Source organism: Scyliorhinus canicula, chromosome 1 (assembly GCF_902713615.1).
Source record: "Scyliorhinus canicula chromosome 1, sScyCan1.1, whole genome shotgun sequence".
Taxonomy (NCBI): domain Eukaryota; kingdom Metazoa; phylum Chordata; class Chondrichthyes; order Carcharhiniformes; family Scyliorhinidae; genus Scyliorhinus; species Scyliorhinus canicula.
Window position 1 is genome coordinate 169,994,985 of NC_052146.1, and position 20,162 is coordinate 170,015,146.

Sequence of the window (20,162 nt, forward strand, 5' to 3'; positions counted from 1 at the left end):
CCTTGACTTAGTGGCAGCATTACTGTCTCCGAATCAGGAATCGGGGGTACAAGTCCCGGGCCAGAGACCTGAACACAGAGGCTGGAATGTTCTGACTTTTCCAGTCTGCAGGATCTTCTAGGGTGTCCCACCCACAGTGAACCCCCACCACAGCTTTCTCAGTGCATATAGGAGCATATAGACTGGGAAGCCCTGTTGATGGCGGCAGGACCTTAATGGTACTCCACCTCCGCTGCCGTGAAACACGCTGCGGAAAATCCTGCTCAATATCTATACTAACATTTCTGTACAGCACTGAAACACGCAGAGTTGGAAATCGTGGACGGCGCCGGTGCCTGATGGAATACCACGTTCCAGTGCCTTGACAGTGGCGTCAATGCATTACCCGTGGCATCGGGGTGACCCCCGGGACCAAGATGTCCTGGCACAGACCGCCTATGCCGCAACCTTGCTGCGCACCCCACTGGCCGCCCACCGAGGTTCGTGGTTGCGTAAAGTGACACCAGCCGAATGGGTGCACCCACCCCATGACCCCCCATCCCCCTCCATCCCTTCACCACACAAACCCCCCCACCCCAACCCACAACCGGACCCCACCTGCCGGGGGGGCTTCACGTGGCCCACTCAGGGCGAAGCCCAAGGTGACCCCTATAGGCGAGCGACAGGTGGGAGCCGCGGAGCCTATTGCTGGCATGGGTAGTACCAGCCACTGTTACCCCTGCTGGCAGGGATGGGTACCGGGGCTAGAGGACCTTTCAGTGCCAGAAACCAACAGGGCCAGGGTTGCGATGTGGAGGTCAGAGTGCCGGCAGGAACGGCCAGGGATGGGTGTGGGGATGGAAGGCGGAGGTGGGGGGGGGGAGGGGGGATAGGCGGGGGTAGGGGCCCACGGTGTAGTCTGTTGGACCTGGTTGTACGCACCATGCTAACATGTCTGCCTTTCACTTCCTACAGACAATGGATTTCGGAATCCAGCCACGAATGGAGGTCTTCATCCCAGCTGCTGCCTTGAGGCTGTAAGAGCAGGAGCTGCCCGGGAGGAACCAGACTCCTTCCCACCTCATTCTGTTTGGCGGCCAGTTCTCCATCCTCAGCGGTTGCCTCCTATTCCTCTGGGGCAGGCCCTGCTGCTGTCTGTGCCTGGCACCGCGGGGGCCTCTGGCCCGGTCATCAGCCCCTGTTGACAGCATCTGCCAGCAGGTATACCAGTGGCTGGCCCTACTTATGCCAGAGGTACGACCTGCGGCCCCCATCCGGCGACCTCCTGTCGGGGTTACAGTGGGCTTTGCCCTTGGGTGGGCCGTGTGATGCTCCGCTGGTGGGTGACGCACAATGTGGGGGCGGGTGGGGGTTGGTGGGGTGGAGAGGGGGTGGAGTGCGGTGGTGGTGGGATTGGGGAAACCATACGGTAGCACAGTGGTTAGCATGGTGGCCTTACAGCGCCAGGGTCCTAGGTTTGATTTCCCACTGGGTCACTGTCTGTGCAGAGTCTACACGTTCTCGCTGTGTGTGCGTGGGTTTCCGCCGGGTGCTCCGGTTTCCTCCCACAATAGAAAGACGTGCAGGTTAGGTGGATTGGACATGCTAAATCGCCTTAGTATCCAAAAAGGGTTGGGAGGGGTTATTGGGTTGCGGGGGGAGGGTGGAGGTGAGGGCTTAAGGTGGATCGGTGTGGACTCGATGGGCTGAATGGCCTCCTTCTGCATTGTATGTTCTATGTTCTATATGGTCGGTGTCACTCTGCTCAACCACGGGCCACGGTGGGTGGTCAGTGGGGTGCGCAGCAAGATGATTGGCTGCTTTGCAGGCCGCGGCAAGGGTGGTCCGTGCCTGGATGCCCCGGTCCTGGGGGGTCACCCCAATCCTATAGCCCACCCCCTGGTCGCTCCTCACTACTTCCACCCCTGGCCATGGCAGATGCCTCTCCCCGCTCCACACTCCTCCTCCCCTCAGCCAGCCCCCTTTCCCTAGCCAGCCTTCCCAGCGGCAGGACCGGCAGCCCATGGTTGTGCCTCTGGGAATGTGTCCTGCCGCCTCTCTCTCCCTCAGCAGCCGCGGTGTCTGTTTCCCAATGTTTAAAACCACAAGTGAACCTCGCTGTTGCCAATTCCCTCCGGCGGAGTTGGTGCATCGCGGGAGCCTCTGAGAATACCGGATGGGGGCCGTTAATAATTTCCCAACAGCATTTATTGTGCTTGGGGAGTAAAATGCCTTGATGCCACTCCTGGGCATTCCGTCAGGCACCCGGTGCCGGCCTCGATTTCAGCCTTATGCACGATTCCCCACCTAACCGCGTTTCGCGATGCTGTCGTCACTGGTCGGAGAATCACACCCAGTTTTCAAACTAAAATCCCGTCCCCACATCTCCTCTCCTTAATATAGTGCAAACTTTGATTAAATCACACTTTAAACCTTGCAATATAACCTGAGTTTTTTTGATTGTACAGTTATCGTGCTGGTTAATTTATGCTGCGCCCCCACCATAGCCAATATATCTTTCTGAAATGTGGTGCCCAGAACCCCAGCTGTGGCCTTACTCATGCTTTGTATAGCTGAAGACCAGAAGACAATAAGAAATAGGAACAGGAGTAAGCGATTAGGTCACTCGAGCCTCCTTCAAAAGTCAATAGGATCATGGCCCTTTCCCCGCAACACTTCATTTCCCTACAGATCAAGAATCGATCTCAGCCTTAAAGATAAACAAGGAGTCTGTCTCACAGCTTTCTGTGGCAAGGAGCTCCAGAGACTCACAACCCTCTGAAAGAAGAAATCCCTCCTCACATCAGTCTCAAATTGGCATCCCCTTATCTGAAACTATACCCTCTGGTCCTAGACTCTCCCAGATAGGCAAACATCCTCTCAGCATTCACTCTATCAACCTCCTTGAGAATCTTGGGCGGGATTCTCCGACCCCCTCCCCCCCCCCCACCGCCGCCGGGTTGCAGAATCGCTGGGGGCGGCGAGAATCCTGCTCCGACGCCGGCTGCCGAATTCTCTGGCGCCGGTTTACGGGCGGAGGCGAGGATCACGCCGCACCGGTCGGGGGCCGTTGGCAGCGGCTCCCCCGGAATTTCTCTGGTCCCCAATGGACCGAGCGGCCGTCATTTTCGGCCAGTCCCGCTGGCGTGGATTAGACATGGTCCCTACCGGCAGGACCTGGCTTGGAGGACAGCTAGCGGAGCCCTCGGGGGTGCGCGAGGGGAGCCGGCCCTGCGTGGGGGGGGGGGGGGGGGGCACGGTGGCCTGGCCCGCGATCAGGGCCCACCAATCTGTGGGTGGGCCTGTGCCGTGGGGGCACTCTTTCCCTCCGCGCCGGCCTGTGTAAGGCTCCGCCATGGCTGGCACGGAGAAGAAAACCCCTGCGCATACGCAGGAAAAACGCTGGCGGTCCTGCGCATTGGCCAACTTGCACCGGCCGGCGGAGGCCCTTCGGTGCTGCTTGGGGCGGCGCCAACCCCTCCAGCATTGACCTAGCCCCCGGAAGTGCGGAGGATTCCGCAACTTCCGGGCGGCCCGACGCCGGAGTGGTTCACGCGGCTCTTTGGCACCGGTACGGCCCACCCCGCCGCGGGAGAATCCCGGCCCTTACATCTTTCAATGAGATCTCCTCTCATTTATCTAAATTCCAATGAGTAGAGTCCCAAACTGTCCAACCTGTGCTCATAAGACAATCCCTCCATACCAGGGATCATCCTAGTGAACTTTCTCAGAACAGCCTCCAATTAAATAATGGGGCGAATTCTCCATCTGAGAGACTAAGTGCTGATGCTGGGACTGAATCACGAGAGTTCTACGTTGACAAAAGCGTTGCCAGTCTCAGAGCGATTCAGGATGTTTTAATGGGCTAGCACTGGTGCCACGTGCAATTATTTTTTTTTAATTAAATGTTTTTTATTGGGTTTTTGAGCAAAGTATATTTACAGTTATGTACACAGAATAAAACATATATATAGATAGAAGAGAAGAAAAAGAAAACAAAAAAAAAACTGGTAGGATATTGTGCACTAGCTCTGTACAGTTAGCAATATTATTTTTAACACATATGTAGGCACCTGTTCGTGGGGAGGGGGAACTGTGGAGGTGCATATACATTTGGGTGCCAGAGAAACAATTACATTAGTTACGTCCAATACAGAGAAGGCAATACGCGAATGGACCTGGTGTTGGTGTTGTCGCTTGCTTCTCCCGGGCGGCTTTCGCTGCCGTTGTCGTCTCGCATTCACCTCCGCTTCGGCCGTTCGTCCCGTCTTTCACCCGTATTTTCCTTGCTCTCTGTTACTGTATTTGCCAAGTTTGTTATCGCTTTCCGTGCTCTCCTTCCGGCCTCTATTCCCTTGCCCCCCCCCCCCCCCCCCCCCGCTTTGGTTCCCATCTATTGTTCCCTGACTCCTCCCCATTCCCTCTTCCCGCCCCTCTCCCCCCTTCCATCCTCCCCAACTCCTGTGGTTCGCCTTTCTTTTCTCTTAGTTTTAGCTGTCCCCCACTTCCTTCCCCCGCCCCCCACCCTGGTCCATCCCTCCCTCCCACAAACAGGTCCTGGAACAGCTGGGTGAACGGCTCCCACGTTCTGTGGAAGCCGTCGTCTGACCCTCGGTTGGCGAATTTGATTTTCTCCATTTGGAGATATTCCGAGAGGTCGGACAGCCAGTCTGCAGCTTTGGGTGGTGCTGCTGACTGCCAGCCGAACAGGATTCTACGGCGGGCGATCAGGGAGGCAAAGGCAAGGAAGTCCGCCCTCCTTCCCAGGAATGGATCTGGCTGGTCTGAAACCCCGAAGACCGCCACCTTCGGGCATGGCTCCACCCTCATCCCCATCTCTTTGGACATTGCCTCGAAGAAGGCTGTCCAGTATCCTGCAAGACTGGGGCAAGACCAGAACATGTGGCCGTGATTGGCCGGGCCTCTTTGGCACCGTTCACATCTATCCTCCACCTTCGGGAGAAACCTACACATATGGGTCCTTGTTAAGTGGGCTCTATGTACCAGGCTGAGCCTTGCGCACGTGGAGGTGGAGTTCATCCTATGCAGTGCTTCACTCCAGAGTCCCCACCCTATTTCAATCCCCAGGTCTTCTTCCCATTTCTTTCTTGTGTCCAGTACGGTGTCAGCACTTTCTACCAGTCGGTCGCTACAGTTCGCTTTATCTAGGATGCTTGCATCCAGTAACTCTTCCAGTAGTGTCTGTCGTGACAGTTGTGGGTATGTCCTTTTCTCCTTTCACAGGAAGTTTTTGAGTTGCAGGTACCTTAACTTGTTCCCCCTGGCTAGCTGGAATTTCTCTGTCAGTTCGCCCAGTGTTGCGATCCTGCCGTCCATGTATAGGTCCCTAATTGTCAGTGTCCTTCCGTCCTGTCTCCACCTTTTGAAGGTGGCGTCAGTCAGTGCTGGTGTGAACCAATGGTTGTTGCAGATGGGAGCTTTGTTCGACATTTTGGTCAGGCCAAATTGCTGCCGCAGTTGGTTCCAGGACTGGAGGGTGGCTGAACTAATGCAATTCTAATGCATGATGGCGGGTGACCAGCACTCGAGAGCCTGACAAGTTGTAGCAGTGTATAAGCACTCCACCCCCCCACACACGCTCATTCCAGCCAACAATAATAATAATAATCGCTTATTGTCACAAGTAGGCTTCAATGAAGTTACTGTGAAAAGCCCCTAGTCACCACATTCTGGCGCCTGTTCGGGGAGGCCGGTACGGGAATTGAACCCGCGCTGCAGGCATTCTTCGGCATTACAAGCCAGCTATTTAGCCCACTGTGCTAAACCAGTTCATCAAGATGGTATCCCAAAGAGCGGCACCTCACTTCACCCAAGCGGACCTTGAGACTCGGCTGGAAACTGTGGAGGAGAGGTGGAGCACCTTGTTCTCTGGGGTGGGAAGGTAGCTGTTGTCTGCGGATGCAACCGGGCCTGGACGCAGGTGGCAGAAGGCATCAGCGCATGTGCCCCAACGCCAGGGCTGGCCAGCAGTGTTGCAAGAAGCTGCATGACCTTCGCAAGGTGACCAGGGTGAGCAATCAGCCTCATGTCCCTGGCACCACTCCCATCCCACACCCTCACACCCATAGCCTTGCCCCCACTCCAGGCAGAACCCACCAGGTGGACCGGTGGGCAGTGCTGGGAACGGGTGGGTAACCAGACAGGTATTGGGTCCAGATTTGCCTCTTATGGTCACACATCAGCTGCATGTTAATTAAATGGAGTCCCTTTCGGTTTGTGAAGACCACCTGTTCATGCGGTGGTGCTCGGAGGGGGACATGCATCTTGTTGATCACCCTTGGCGATGGTGGTGAATCCTGCTGCCTGGGCAACCTATTGGACTTGATCCACGCTGAAGGTAATGTTTTGTGCCGACTGGGCATACAGAGCCTCCATTACATGCAGATGCTCCTGTGTACCGAGGTCTGTGAGATCCCACATAGGTCCCCACTTGGCGTCTGGAAGGAGCACGTGGCCTTGACGGCCCACAGGAGTGATTGTCCTCCCCATAACCCTGTGGTGCCAGATGCGCCATGATCTGGCAGGGATGTTGCACGGTCCATCTGCTCAGCCAGAGTCTTCGGCAACGCACTCAGTCCGGCAGGTCCTCGAATGACAGGCGTTGCCGATATACACGAGGCCTGATGCAACGTCCTGCTGGATGGCCGGCTCTCCATCCTCACAGCTGCTCCCTGTTTGTCTAGGGCAGTCTCCGATTCTGCGGGGCCCTTCCTGAGCAGGTCCTGCACATACAGCCTCCTGGCGTCCACCAGGGCTGTGACAGCTAGGATGATGGCAACCATATCTGGAATCCATTGTCTGCAGGGTGTAAAGTGCTGACATGTTAGCATGGCAGGTACCCCCCGTGCCCGATCAGGCCCAACAGTCTACACTGTGGCCCTGGCCTGCTTTGCAGCCCTGCCCCTGCATGTCTCCCTCCCAATCTCCCCTCCCCATACCCACCCCCGGCCATTCCCCTTGCACTCTGCCCTCCGCACTGCCACCGAGAAACAGCCTGCTAAACGCGCCCCACAATGGACTTTGTTTTAAGTTTGCTGAATGGTGCCCATGGGTTTGACCAGTACCTAGTACAGTTACAGCAAGACTTCCCAACTCACATTCTCCAATCCCCTTGAAATCAGCATTAACATTCCATTAGCCTTCCTGATTACTCGCTGCACCTGTGTGTTAGCTTTCTGTGTTTCCTGCACAAGTCTCCCCAAGTCTCTTTGTGCTGCAGCTTTCTGCAGTTTTTCTTCATTTAAATAATACTGTGTTCTTTTGTTCTCAGTTCCATCATGAGCCATCTCACATTTTCATAAAGCATAAGCTTCTACCCACTTGATATCCAGTCCTAGAAATCAAAAGGCCAACACTCCTGTAACTTTTTTGATTATTTTCTATGCTTGCCCATGACATGTTTTAACGTACATCTCCAAGTTTCTTTAGACTATGTGTTTCTAATGTTTCAACATTTAGAATCAACTTATTCCGTCCATTTTAGGTACAAATTGATAACTACATACTTGTTTGTATTAATATCTTTATACTTGTATGCTTCCATCTGCAATGGAACCTATTGATGTGTCGTTGGCAAACTTGTGTATGCAGCTTTTTAATGCATCATCCAAGTCATCTGTAAAATGCATTACAGCACCATGTCTCTTTCGATAGCATCTTCCAAACTAGCAGCCTCTGGAAGGAAAAGGCTGCACACATGGGAACACTACCATCTGCAAGTTTTCCTCCGATCACATCCCACCCTGTCTGAGAGGATTGAGTGCGTGAGCTCGCGTCCATCATGGCTGCAAAGCTGATTGGCCTTTTCTCGGATTCAACATTTCCTTGCACGATTATTATGAAAGGTCACAGTGCAAAGTGAGGTTCGCTCAGAACACATAGAAGAACGTCAGTACTTCTAAATTGCTAGGCTTGAATATTAAATAATTTTGGATCACTCTTCTTGTGCCACTGGTCGCTCATCCTGATGGTTTTGGATGTGAAATATGTTTCAAAACAAAAGAGCCAAGTAATTTATTTAACGTGTTCTCTGACCACTCAGAGTTCATAGAATTATAGAATTTACAGTGCAGAAGGAGGCCATTTGGCCCATTAAGTCTGCACCGGCCCTCGGAAAGAGCACCCCACTTAAGCCCGCGCCTCCACCCCATCCCCGTGAACCAATAACCCCACCAAGTGTTATTCCAGGCTCTTAAATTTCCTCTCTCTGAATCATTTCCTCTCCCTTCAAGCCACTGTGTGAAGAATCAATAAAAACTGATTGCTAAAGTTGTTCTGCTATTAGTTCCCTTATCCAGCCATTTCTTTGCTGACAATGACCTGCTCTTAAAGACAGATTAAAAATAAATTAGCAGCCTATCTGGACAGCTTGAAATGATCACATCATACTCAATTCAATCCATCATCCTCTCCTTCCAGCCAGCGTCTCAAGTCAAGAATCGGCAATTCAAATTCAGGATCAGGTTCAGATCCCTGCTATCAGCCAAAGTTTGAGTCTAATATTTAGCACATTTTCTTTCTTACCCAATGTAAGAGTGGTTGTTTCCACGGTATAAAGCAGCCAGTTCTTGTTTTCAGCGAGGTTGCTGTTGTTCATCTAAAATCAAATGCTTTGACTGAAAGACATGGGGTGGGTGGGGGTGCATTTATTTTTTTGGATACAAACAGGAAATTGCACCCAAAATGCTCTTGAGGTTGAGCCAGTTAGATTACATTTCAAGTTGCCAATAAAATTATTTGTATCATTGCAAACTTACAGTTTTTAGTTTAAAATTGTGTCATGCTCAAGACGGGAAGAAATATGTATATATATCTCCATAAGCTGGTCTACTTTATATCATCATTTTTTAAAACAGGTTTTTCAAAATGGACAATTGCTGAGCAGCCAAGATAGCTCCAGCTAGTTATATGCTGGCTTCTGGAAGTTTCAAAGCGTACTAAAGCTAACACCTCAAACGTCCTGCATGCAACACTCATTGCATAAACATTCCAACCAAGCCAACGTAATGGCCTAGCAGACAAGCAAAGGCAGTTCGCAAGTCCTAATGTCCAATAATGTCAGCAGCCATGGTGCCTGTTTCCCGATTTTTAAAACCACAAGTGAAACTCACTATAATTCCTTTAGGCGGAGACACAGCATCGCGAGGCCCCGGAGAATACTGGGTCAGGCCCGCTAATGATATGCCAATGGTGTTTACTGCACATGTGGGGTAGAATGCCTTGACGCCGCTCATGAGGTACCGGAGCATGGCATTCTGTCAGGTGGCCTGTGGCCTCACACGCGATTCTCCGAAATTGCATTTCGCAATTCCGGCATAGCTGGACGGTGAATCCTGGCCATGGTCACTTAAACTCCGCCCTTTGTCTTTCAACAGAAGGTGACACAGAACAGTAGCAAACTCACAGGACAGATAAATGGCAGCATGTCTGCATTCCCTACTGCTCCCTCAAGGAAACTGCCGATAGGGTTAATGAGGCCAATGGCATAAAGTTAATGGAATCTATTGCTGCTGAGGCCATTCAGGATGATGCCTTAAGGCTTGCTGCCTTATGCACCTTCTCCAATCACTCCTCATCCTCATCCCAAAAGGTGCCACAACGTGGAAACTGCAGATGGCGTGAGTGTGGACTTCCTGCTTTCCTTCCCACTCACCCTTTTCCACCTCTATCCTTCCATTATGCTTTTATGCTTCCAAATAATTAAGGACTGCAACCTCATGAGAACTGAAGAAGCAACACTGTTCACTTGACCTTACAGTCAGAGGCACCAACATAGATACAGGCAACATGTGTACCTTAGAGGGTAGCATAGAGTGATGAGTTACCCGGGCACAAGTGGATTGCAGCCAAGCCAAAGGGATGGCAGGAGTCGTTGGCAGTGCTACCAAGCAGCACCTCCTCACAGATGGTCATACAATTATACATACCAACACACAAATTAGGAACAGGAGGTGGCCATTCAGCCCCTTGAACCTGTTTATCCATTCAATACAATCATGGCTGATCTGAGTGTAGCCTCAACTTCACATTCCACCTCTCCTGATACCCTGCAAGAAACAAATCACTCTGTCCAGAAAACAACATACTTACCATGAGATCTTGGATGTAAATTGTGTAAATAATTCGTTTTAGAAAACCTAACTACTGACTATCTCCAAGTCACACCTCGAGTAAGATACCAAGTTGCGGTTGCTGGAGGTCAATCACCTCAGTCCAAGGACATCACTGCAGGAGTTCCTCAGTATAGTGTCCGAGGCCCAACCATCTTCAGCTTCAGTGACCAGTTCCATCATAAAGTCAGAAGCGGAAATAGTCGTGCAAGATTGCACAATGTTCAGCACCATTCGCAACTCCTCAGATAATGAAGCAGTCCATGTCCAAATGCAGCAACAATATCCAGGCTTGGGCTGACAAGTGGCAAGAAACATTCATATCACATTGTACTAGGCACTGACCATCTCCAACAACCCAGAAACTAATCATCTTCCCTTGACATTCAATGACATTGCCATCGCTGAATCCCACATGATCATGATTCTGGGGGTCATCATAGACTAGAAATGAAACAGGACTAGCCATATAGATATTGTGGCTATGAGATCAGATGTTGGGAACTCTATGGCAAGTAACTCACCTTTTGATTCCCCAAAGCCTGTCCACTATCTACATGTTAGGAGTGTAATGGAATACTCTCCACTTGCCTGTGTCATTGGAATGCCACTTTAAGAAATGCTTGACTGCTCAATTGGCTGCAGTGATGTCAGAGTGTGGGTGGAGCTGAGCTCGAGCTCTGCTTTTTAGTTTCGCTTTGAGGAAAAGCTTGGGTGTGTCTGTGATTTTTAGTTTCGTTTTTAGTGTTGGAGCTGCAACCAGCCAAAGAAGGTGTAATTTTGATCTCTCTGCAATCTAATGACTACCTCTAGATCATTTGGTGAATTCAGAGTGCTGACTGCTCTCAGTAGAGAATTCAAACCTGATCTCTGTGTTAAAAAGGGTCTTTTGTCTTCCGGATGTTGTTTGGGAATTTATTAAGGGTTATCTATAGAGTGCTGTATTCTTTGAGGATTTATTGGTGTTGATAGTTATTAAGATGTTTACTGTGGGTTTATAAAGTGTTCACTGGTTTCATAAATAAACATTGTTTTAATTTAGAAGTACTGTAGATTTCTGGTGCATCACACTTGCAGAGTAGGCCCGTGTGTTTCCCCAGAACCACAATCTATTCAAAGTTGTGGGTCAGGTGAACTCCATGATACACGTTGGGGCTCTCTAAACCCTGGCCCATAACACCTGGATGAGTTCAACTCCAACAACACTGAAGAAGCTCAACGCCATTCAGGATTGCTCCCCTTCCATAAACATTCACTCCCTTGACCACTGATTCACAGTGGCATCATTGACAAGATGCACCCTAAGAACTCACTAAAGCTCCTTCGCCAGCACCTTCCAAACCCATAAACTCTACCACCTAGATTAACAAGAGCATGGGAACACCACCACTTGTAAGTTCCCATTTAAGCCACTCACCATCCTTCAGTTTACTGCGTCCAAATCGTAGAACTCCTCCCTAACAGCACTGTTGGTGTACCTACACCACTTGGACTGGAGCGGTTCAAAAATGTGCCTCACCACTACCTTCTCAAGGGTAATTAGGGATGGATAATAAATACTGACCTAGCCAGCAACGCCCACATCCTATGAACATGTAAATAAAAAAGGGCTAGGTCAACTGGTGCGTGAACTTCCCAGAGGATGTGTTCATAGACGGATTCTGCTACAGGGGCTCAGATGAGGAGCCTGTTGGGCATAGATCAGAAACCTGATAACGGTGTCCACTGACATGCTTGTTGTACTAGTACGCCTGCCAGGCAGCCTCCAGTCATGACTAGGAGCATGGAGGAGTCAGCTTTCCCCATGGCCCAAATTTTGGTCCATCCTCTCCACCATGGGAAGAGTTTGGCAGCTCCATAACAGCATTGCCAGATCAACCCATGATAGAGCATCTGCGGTTTCTGTCTCTGTATCACAGACGGCTCTCCTTTTACATTAGTGATGCAGTGGCCTCCTACTTTGCTGCAACTGTTCTATGATCCTATTGACGGATTCAGGAGATATATGGCTGGATACCAGGCCTCTGCATCCAGATGCCTGTCTGAGGAGCTTCCACAATTGGGAACCCATGATCTTTCCTGTGAGATCTGTGATTGTGCTCTCCGGCCTCTCCCCAAACCTCTGAATTATCCTCCACTCAATTGGTATTTGATAAAATTGATGCCCTGATCGACCCCTTTGCTCGCCCCCTGTTTAAAGTTCCCCCTCCACTTGTCCCTGTTTCTTACCAATCAAAGGTGGGTGAGTTGCTCTCAATAATCTTTTCAAAGGGATGGCAGGAGTCGTTGGCAGTGCTACCAAGTTTGTGTTACCAAGTGAAAGTTTGTGTTAATTGTTAGATTGGATGGAATCGGTTCATTTTTAATCTGGATTTGAAGTTGCTATTTCTCCTTGAATGAAAGTGAGAGGAATATTCATAATGAATGACTGCTTCTATTAGCCGCTGAACTGGGAATAAAGGGCATAGATTCAAAACTGCCAACACAAGAGGAAAGTTTGAAGAAATGTTTTCACACAGAGCTATTAGTAATTGGCATGCTTTATCACAAGTTTCCATTGAAAGAGAGTTTGCTGGGCTCTATGATTTAAAAGGAAATCTGGCCAATAAAAAAAGGCATTAAAGTGAATATGGGGAAAGTGTGAAGATTATCCTCTCCCTGGCATCCAGCAACACCGTTGTTAACACTGAGCAATCAGCAGGGCCAGACTGCTCTGGTTGACACTGAGATGCTGAGGTCTGATTGCTTGAGACTACCCGCCACGATGATCTGAAATACATTCAGTGGACATTCAGCAGTCATTCACCTCTTGAGCCACAGTCACTGGGGGAAGGAGCGGTGGAAAGAAATAAACAAAACAGAAACGAAAGGAATTCTCAAGGGTGGTTTTCAAAGTTTGTGTTAATTGTTAGATTGGATGGAATCGGTTCATTTTTAATCTGGATTTGAAGTTGCTGTTTCTCCTTGAATGAAAGTGAGAGGAATATTCATAAAGCTATACTGAAGGAAGGGACTCTGATGGTAAGAATGGTGAAAAGGATTGTGGGACAGTACTGGCAATGGGAGGGCTGATTTAGGTGAAGCACTCAAAGAGCTCTGTCAGTTAGGACTCTGGTGATTGATGCCTCTTCTGCTCTTCCTTGTTTTCATACCTGTTTGGCCCTTCCCTTGTTGCTGCCTTAAAACCTGTCCCTCGTGATGGAAAATGCTGGGAAGTCAACTGGATGCACTACACATCTCCACTGCAAAGGTCCAGATAGCAGAAGCATTACTTTAGTATGGTGACTGTCTGTCTGATCTTTATCTTGTGGTGGTATGGCTCTCTGTTATAGGTCAACTCTGAAGCTGTGTGTGGGTTCCTGACATGTTCAAAGATAATTTGCCTCACCACCTAGTAGCCAGCCTGTAACTTGGTTGGAATAAAGGCAGCACAAAGGAAAGGTGAAAGATCAAGGTCAACAATATTTTTTTGAAATCTTTGGTGAACCACTGTACACCTGTATTAGGGGATGTAAGGTAGGACCTGTATTACAGGTTCGCCGGTAGCCCCTGCCGGGCGGCTCCGCCCAGTAGGAGGAGTATAAATATGCGTGTCCTCCATTCATCTGCCATTTCGCCAGGTGCAGCAGGAGGCCACGCATCTGACTGCAATAAAGCCACAGTTGTATCCAACCTTAGCAATTGATCGTGCATGAATTTATTGCAGTAAGATTTTCAACAAGATGGATATCCGAATCAAACCAGATCGCCTGCAGCTGGATGAGCACTCGCCCGACACCAGAAAATACTTTAATCACTGGCTAGCCTGCTTCAAGGCTTACATCAACTCAGCGAACCCCACACCGACGGAGGCTCAGAAGATACAGGTCCTGTACTCTAGGTTGAGCTCAAGCGTGTTCCCATTGATCCAGGACGCCCCGACTTACGTGGAAGCCATGGCACTCCTCAAAGAGAACTGCGCGCAGAAAGCGAACATGCTCTTCGCCAGGCACATACTCGCCACTCGCGCTCAACTCCCTGGTGAGTCCATCGAAGACTTCTGGCGGGCACTAATCCCACTCGTCCGGGTCTGTGACTGTCAGGCCGTTACGGCCACTGAACATTCTAATCTCCTCATGCGCGATGCGTTTGTAACGGGGATTGGGTCGGACCTCATCTGACAACGACTGCTGGATGGGACCACGCTCGACCTAGCGGAGACAAAAAATTAGCGCTCTCCATGACGGTCGCTTCCCGTAATGTTCAGGCCTACCCCTCCAGCCGCGTGGCCCACCCCTCCTATCCCTCCTGGACCCCGCAAATGACCACCTCAGCTGGGGCCCTGCCTAGCCAATACGCCTGCGCCACACACCAATCTGGGCACCCCGGGGGTCCCCGATGCTACTTCTGTGGCCAGCAGAAGCACCCCTGCCAATGCTGCCCAGCCTGTGCCGCCATTTGCAAGTTTTGTCGCAAAAAGGGCCACTTTGCCGCAGTGTGCCAGGCCTGCGCAGTCGCCGCTATTGCCCCCTCCTCCCTGACAAATGCACAATCAGCGCCGCCATCTTCTTCCCGTCAGTCCACGTGCGGCCCATGGGTGCCGCCATCTTGTCCAGCTCCGCTAACATGCAGCCCATGGGCGCCGCCATCTTGTCCCGCCCCCTCAATGTGCGCCCCATGGGCGCTGCCATTTTGTTCCCCGCAGGACCTCCAGATGCCGCCATCTTGCCTTCCCCTTGGGGCAGGGATGCCAACGACATCCCACAACCCGGGCCCCCAATGCTCTCCGTCTGAAACCTCTGACGATCATCCGCAGCTTGCCTCGATGACGCTGGACCAGTCTCGTCCACACAACCTGGCCACCGCTTCGACAACGGTGAAAATCAACGGCCACGTGACCTCTTGCCTGCTGGACTCCGGGAGCACCGAAAACTTCATACACCCGGATACGGTAAGGTGCTGCTCCCTCGTGGTCCACCTCTCCAATCAAAGGATCTCCCTGGCCTCCGGATCCTATTCTGTCCCGATCCAAGGGTTCTGCACGGTCACTCTCACAGTCCAGGGGGTAGAATTCAGCGGTTTCCGTCAATACGTCCTTGCTAACCTCTGCGCTACACTATTGCTGGGCCTGGATTTTCAGTGCAATCTCCAGAGCCTCACCTTCATATTCGGCGGGCCCCTACCACCACTCACTGTTTGCGGCCTCACGACCCTAAAGGTCGACCATCCCTCCCTCTTTGCCAATCTGACTTCGGATTGCAAGCTCATTGCCACTAGAGGCAGATGGTACAGCACCCAGGACAAGACCTTCATCAGGTCCGAGGACCAGCGGCTGCTTCGAGAAGGTATCATCGAGGCCAGCAACAGCCCCTGGAGAGCCCAAGTGGTAGTAGTTAAAACTGGGGAGAAACACAGAATGGTCGTGGACTACAGCCAGGCCATCAATACGCAGCTTGACGCGTACCCCCTCCCACGCATATCTGATATGGTCAATCAGATCGCGCAGTACCGGGTTGTCTCAATGATTGACCTAAAATCCGCCTACCACCAGCTCCCCATCCGTAAATCGGACCGTCCATACACTGCCTTCGAGGTGGACAGTCGTCTCTACCACTTTCTTAGGATTCCCTTTGGCGTCACTAACGGGGTCTCGGTCTTCCAAAGGGAGATGGACCGAATGGTCGACCGATACGGTTTGCGGGCCACGTTTCTGTACCTAGATAACGTCACCATCTGCGGCCATGATCAGCAGGACCACGATGCCAACCTCGCTAAATTCCTCCGCACCGCCACTCTTCTCAACCTTACGTATAACAAAGAGTAGTGTGTGTTCAGCACGACCTGCTTAGCCATCCTCGGCTATGTGGTCCAGAACGGAGTTCTGGGGCCTGATCCCGACCACATGCGCCCCCTCATGGAGCTACCCCTCCCCCACTGCCCCAAGGCACTCAAACGCTGCCTGGGGTTCTTCTCCTACTACACCCAGTGGGTCCTAAACACTGGGGACAAGGCCCGCCCACTCATGCAGTCCACCGAATTTCCCCTCACGGCCGAGGCACAACAGGCCTTCGCCCGTATCAGAGCAGATATAGCCAAGGCCGGGATGCACGCAGTAGATGAGACGCTGCCCTTCCAAGTAGAAAGCGTCACATCAGATGTTGCCCTTGCCGCTACCCTCAATCGGGCACGCAGACCCGTGGCATTCTTTTCCCGTACCCTTCATGCCTCAGAAATTCGGCACTCGTCCGTCGAAAAAGAGACCCAAGCCATCATTGAAGCTGTGCGGCATTGGCGGCATTACCTGGCCGGCAGGAGATTCACTCTCCTCACTGACCAATGGTCGGTAGCCTTCATGTTCAATAACACACAGCGGGGCAAGATCAAAAACGATAAAATCTTGCGGTGGAGAATTGAGCTCTCCACCTATAATTACGAGATTTTGTATCGCCCCGGCAAGCTGAACTAGCCCCCAGACGCCCTCTCCCGAGGTACATGTGCCAGCGTACAAGTAGACCAACTCCGGGTCCTGCACGACGGCCTTCATCACCCGGGGGTCACACGATTGTACCATCTCGTTAAGGCTCGCAACCTGCCCTACTCCGTCGAGGAAGTACGGACAGTCACCAGGGACTGCCAGGTCTGTGCGGACTGCAAGCCGCACTTCTACCGGCCGGACCGTGCGCGCCTGATGAAGGCCTCCCGCCCCTTTGAGCGCCTCAGCATTGATTTCAAAGGGCCCCTCCCGTCCACCGATCATAACACGTATATCCTCAGTGTGGTCGATGAGTATTCCAGATTCCCCTTCGCCATCCCATGCCCCGATATGACGTCTGCCACCGTCATCAAGGCCCTCAACACAATTGTTGCGTTGCTCGGTTTCCCCGCCTATACCCACAGTGACAGGGGATCCTCATTCATGAGTGATGAGCTGCATCAGTTCCTGCTCAGTAGGGGTATCGCCTCCAGCAGGACGACAAGCTACAACCCCCAGGAAAACGGGCAGGTAGAGAGGGAGAATGGGACGGTATGGAGGGCCGTCCGACTGGCCCTACGGTCCAGGAACCTCGCAGCCTCTCGCTGGCAGGAGGTCCTCCCTGATGCACTACACTCCATCCGGTCACTACTGTGCACCGCTACGAATAACACACCCCATGAATGTCTTTTTACCTTCCCCAGGATGTCCACATCCAGGGTGTCGCTCCCGACTTGGCTCGCAGCTCCAGGACCGGTCCTGCTCTGTAGGCACGTCCGACTCCACAAGGCGGACCCCTTGGTGGACAGGGGCCTTCACTTGCTCCACGCCAACCCACAGTATGCCTATGTGGAGTTCCCCGACGGCCGCCAAGATACTGTCTCCCCCAGGGACCTGGCACCATCAGGTTCCACCCAAACACACTTCCCCGCCCATGTGCCACCCTCCCCTCCCCCGGTGCTACCAACATTAAACCCACCAGGCCCATCCCTCCTTCTCCTGCCCATGCAAGAGGACGAAGAAGATTTTGGCACACTCCCGGAATCATCTGACAGCAGGCCAGCACCAGCACCGCCAGCACTGACACCGCCGCCACCGCTACGTCGCTCCCAGCGAAACGTCAAGACCAACTCAACCTCTAACGGCACCGGACCTTCAAAATGGACATTTTTTTTCCCCTCACTTCTTTTCTAAGACACTGTACATAATTTGCAACACTGTATATAGTTCCACACCACCCCCACCGGACTCATTTTTAACAGGGGGTGAATGTGATGAACCACTGTGTACACCTGTATTAGGGGATGTAAGGTAGGACCTGTACTACAGGTTCGCCGGTAGCGCCTGCCGACTGGCTCCGCCCAGTAGGAGGAGTATAAATATGCGTGTCCTCCATTCATCTGCCATTCCACCAGCTGCAGCAGGAGGTCACGCATCTGACTGCAATAAAGCCACAGTCGTACCCAATCTTAGTCTTTGTGCAATTGATCGTGTAACAAACTTTTTAATAGCATTTCTCATATTTATAAACAATTGTATATATACATCACATTTTTCTTACCTGCGTTAATTTATTTTATTCTACAGAAAGGTTTACAGAAACGTCTTTAATTTAATTGACCTTACATACATTTTGCCGTCGTCTGGATCGGTCTATAGTCCCTCCCCCCCTCCCGCTCCCCCCTAGCCCCCCCCCCCCCCCCGTCCCTTTTTCCCCTCCCCCCTCCCCTTAGGCTTCAGTTGTGTTTTGCTTTTATTTTCAGGGAAGCTTCCTCTTCTCTTCTTTTGTGATTTCCCCATCTCCTTCCGTCTTTCCCCCCTTCCCCTCCTCCCCCTGGGTTGCGCAGTCCTTTGGTTCCTCATAAGAACATAAGAACATAAGAACTAGGAGCAGGAGTAGGCCATCTGGCCCCTCGAGCCTGCTCCGCCATTCAATTAGATCATGGCTGATCTTAATCTTGATCTATCTTGATTTTTTATTATCAACTTATTCCTCGTTGCTGGCCTCAAACAGGTTTTGGAACAGGCTGACAAACAGCCCATAAGTATCCAGGAAGCCTTCCTCTGACCCTCGGATGGCATACTTAATCTTGTCCAGGTGGTGAAATTCCAACAGGTCAGCGAGCCAGTCTGCAGCTTTGGGTGGTGCTGCCGATCGCCAGCCGAGCAGGGTTATCCGGCATGCAATTAGGGAAGTGAAAGCACGGGCGTTGTCCCCCTTCCCCATGTGCAGCCATGTGCAGCCGCTCCGATACCCCGAAGATTTCCACTATCGGGCATGGCTTCACCCTCACCCCCACAACTCTGGACATTGCCTCAGAGAAGGCTGCCCAGAACCCAGCAAGCTTGGGGCAAGCCCAAAACATGTCGGCGTGGTTGGCCGGTCCCCTCTGGCACCGTTCACATTTGTCCTCCACCTCCGGGAAGAACCTGCTCATTCGGGTTCTGGTCAGGTGCGCTCTGTACACCACTTTGAGCTGCATTAGGCTTAGCCTTGTGCAGGTGGAGGTGGAGTTAGCCCTGCTCAGTGCTTCGCTCCAGAGTCCCCACCCTACCTCTGTCCCAGGTTCGTCCTCCCATTTCTGTCTGGTCCCATCCAGTGGTGTTCGAGCTGTATTCAGTAACTGTCCATACATTTTCCCTCCTTGCTGTTTGTGCCTATCAGGTCCTCTAGTAATGTGGTTTCTGGGACCCCGGGGTACCCTACAGTCTCTTTGCGGAGGAAGTGTTTTATTTGGAGTTGTCTCATTTCCTGTCCTTTTACTAATTTCCACTTCCTTGTCAGTTAGTCCAGTGTCGCCAGTCTGTGCCCTATATAGAAGTCCCCGACCGTCAGTGTGCCCCCGTCCCGCCTCTATCTTTTGAAGGTGGTATCTAGCACGACTGGGGGGAATCTGTGATTTTTAAAAAATGTTTTATTTAAAAAAAAATTTTTTTTTAGAGTACCCAATTATTTTTTCCAATTAAGGGGCAATTTAGCGTGGCCAATCCACCTTCTCTGCACATTTTTTGGGTTGTGGGGGCGAAACCCGCGCAGACACGGGGAGAATGTGCAAACTCCACACGGACAGTGACCCAGAGCCGGGATCGAACCTGGGACCTCAGCGCCGTGAGGCGGTTGTGCTAACCACTAGGCCACCGTGCTTCCCTGGGGGAATCTGTGATTGCTGCAGATGGGGGCCACGGGGGACATTTTGGTTATCCCAAAGTGCTGTCTCAGCTGGGTCCACATTCTCGGCGTGGCTGCTACCACTGGGCTTGTTGTGTACCTTGTTGAGGAGGATGGGAGTGCTGCTGTGGCCAGGGCCCAGAGGGTAGTTCCTTTACAGGATGCCTCCTCCATTTGTACCCAGTCTGTGTTGGGTTCTTGTACCCATCCCCTCACTCTTTCTGCCGTTGCTGCCCAGTGGTAGTATTGTAGGTTCGGTAGAGCCAGGCCCCCTTTGATTTTACTTCTTTGCAGTGTTGGTTTGGGAATTCTCGGGTCCTACCCCCCCCCCCCCCCCCCCCCCCCAACACAAGCATCATTATTACACTGTCCATATTTGGGTTAAAGATCGTTCTGGATCTAAATAGGAAGAGGAACCTTGGCAGTACGTTTA

The 20,162-nt window shown here is 51.7% G+C and overlaps 1 protein-coding gene across 1 annotated transcript in view; it reads right to left on the reverse strand.

The window, feature by feature from the left end:
* The window catches only part of LOC119969229 (5-hydroxytryptamine receptor 1E), a 288,765-nt gene that overhangs the window by 46,693 nt on the left and 221,910 nt on the right, over positions 1–20,162 (reverse strand). The gene's annotated exons all lie outside the window — the stretch shown is intronic.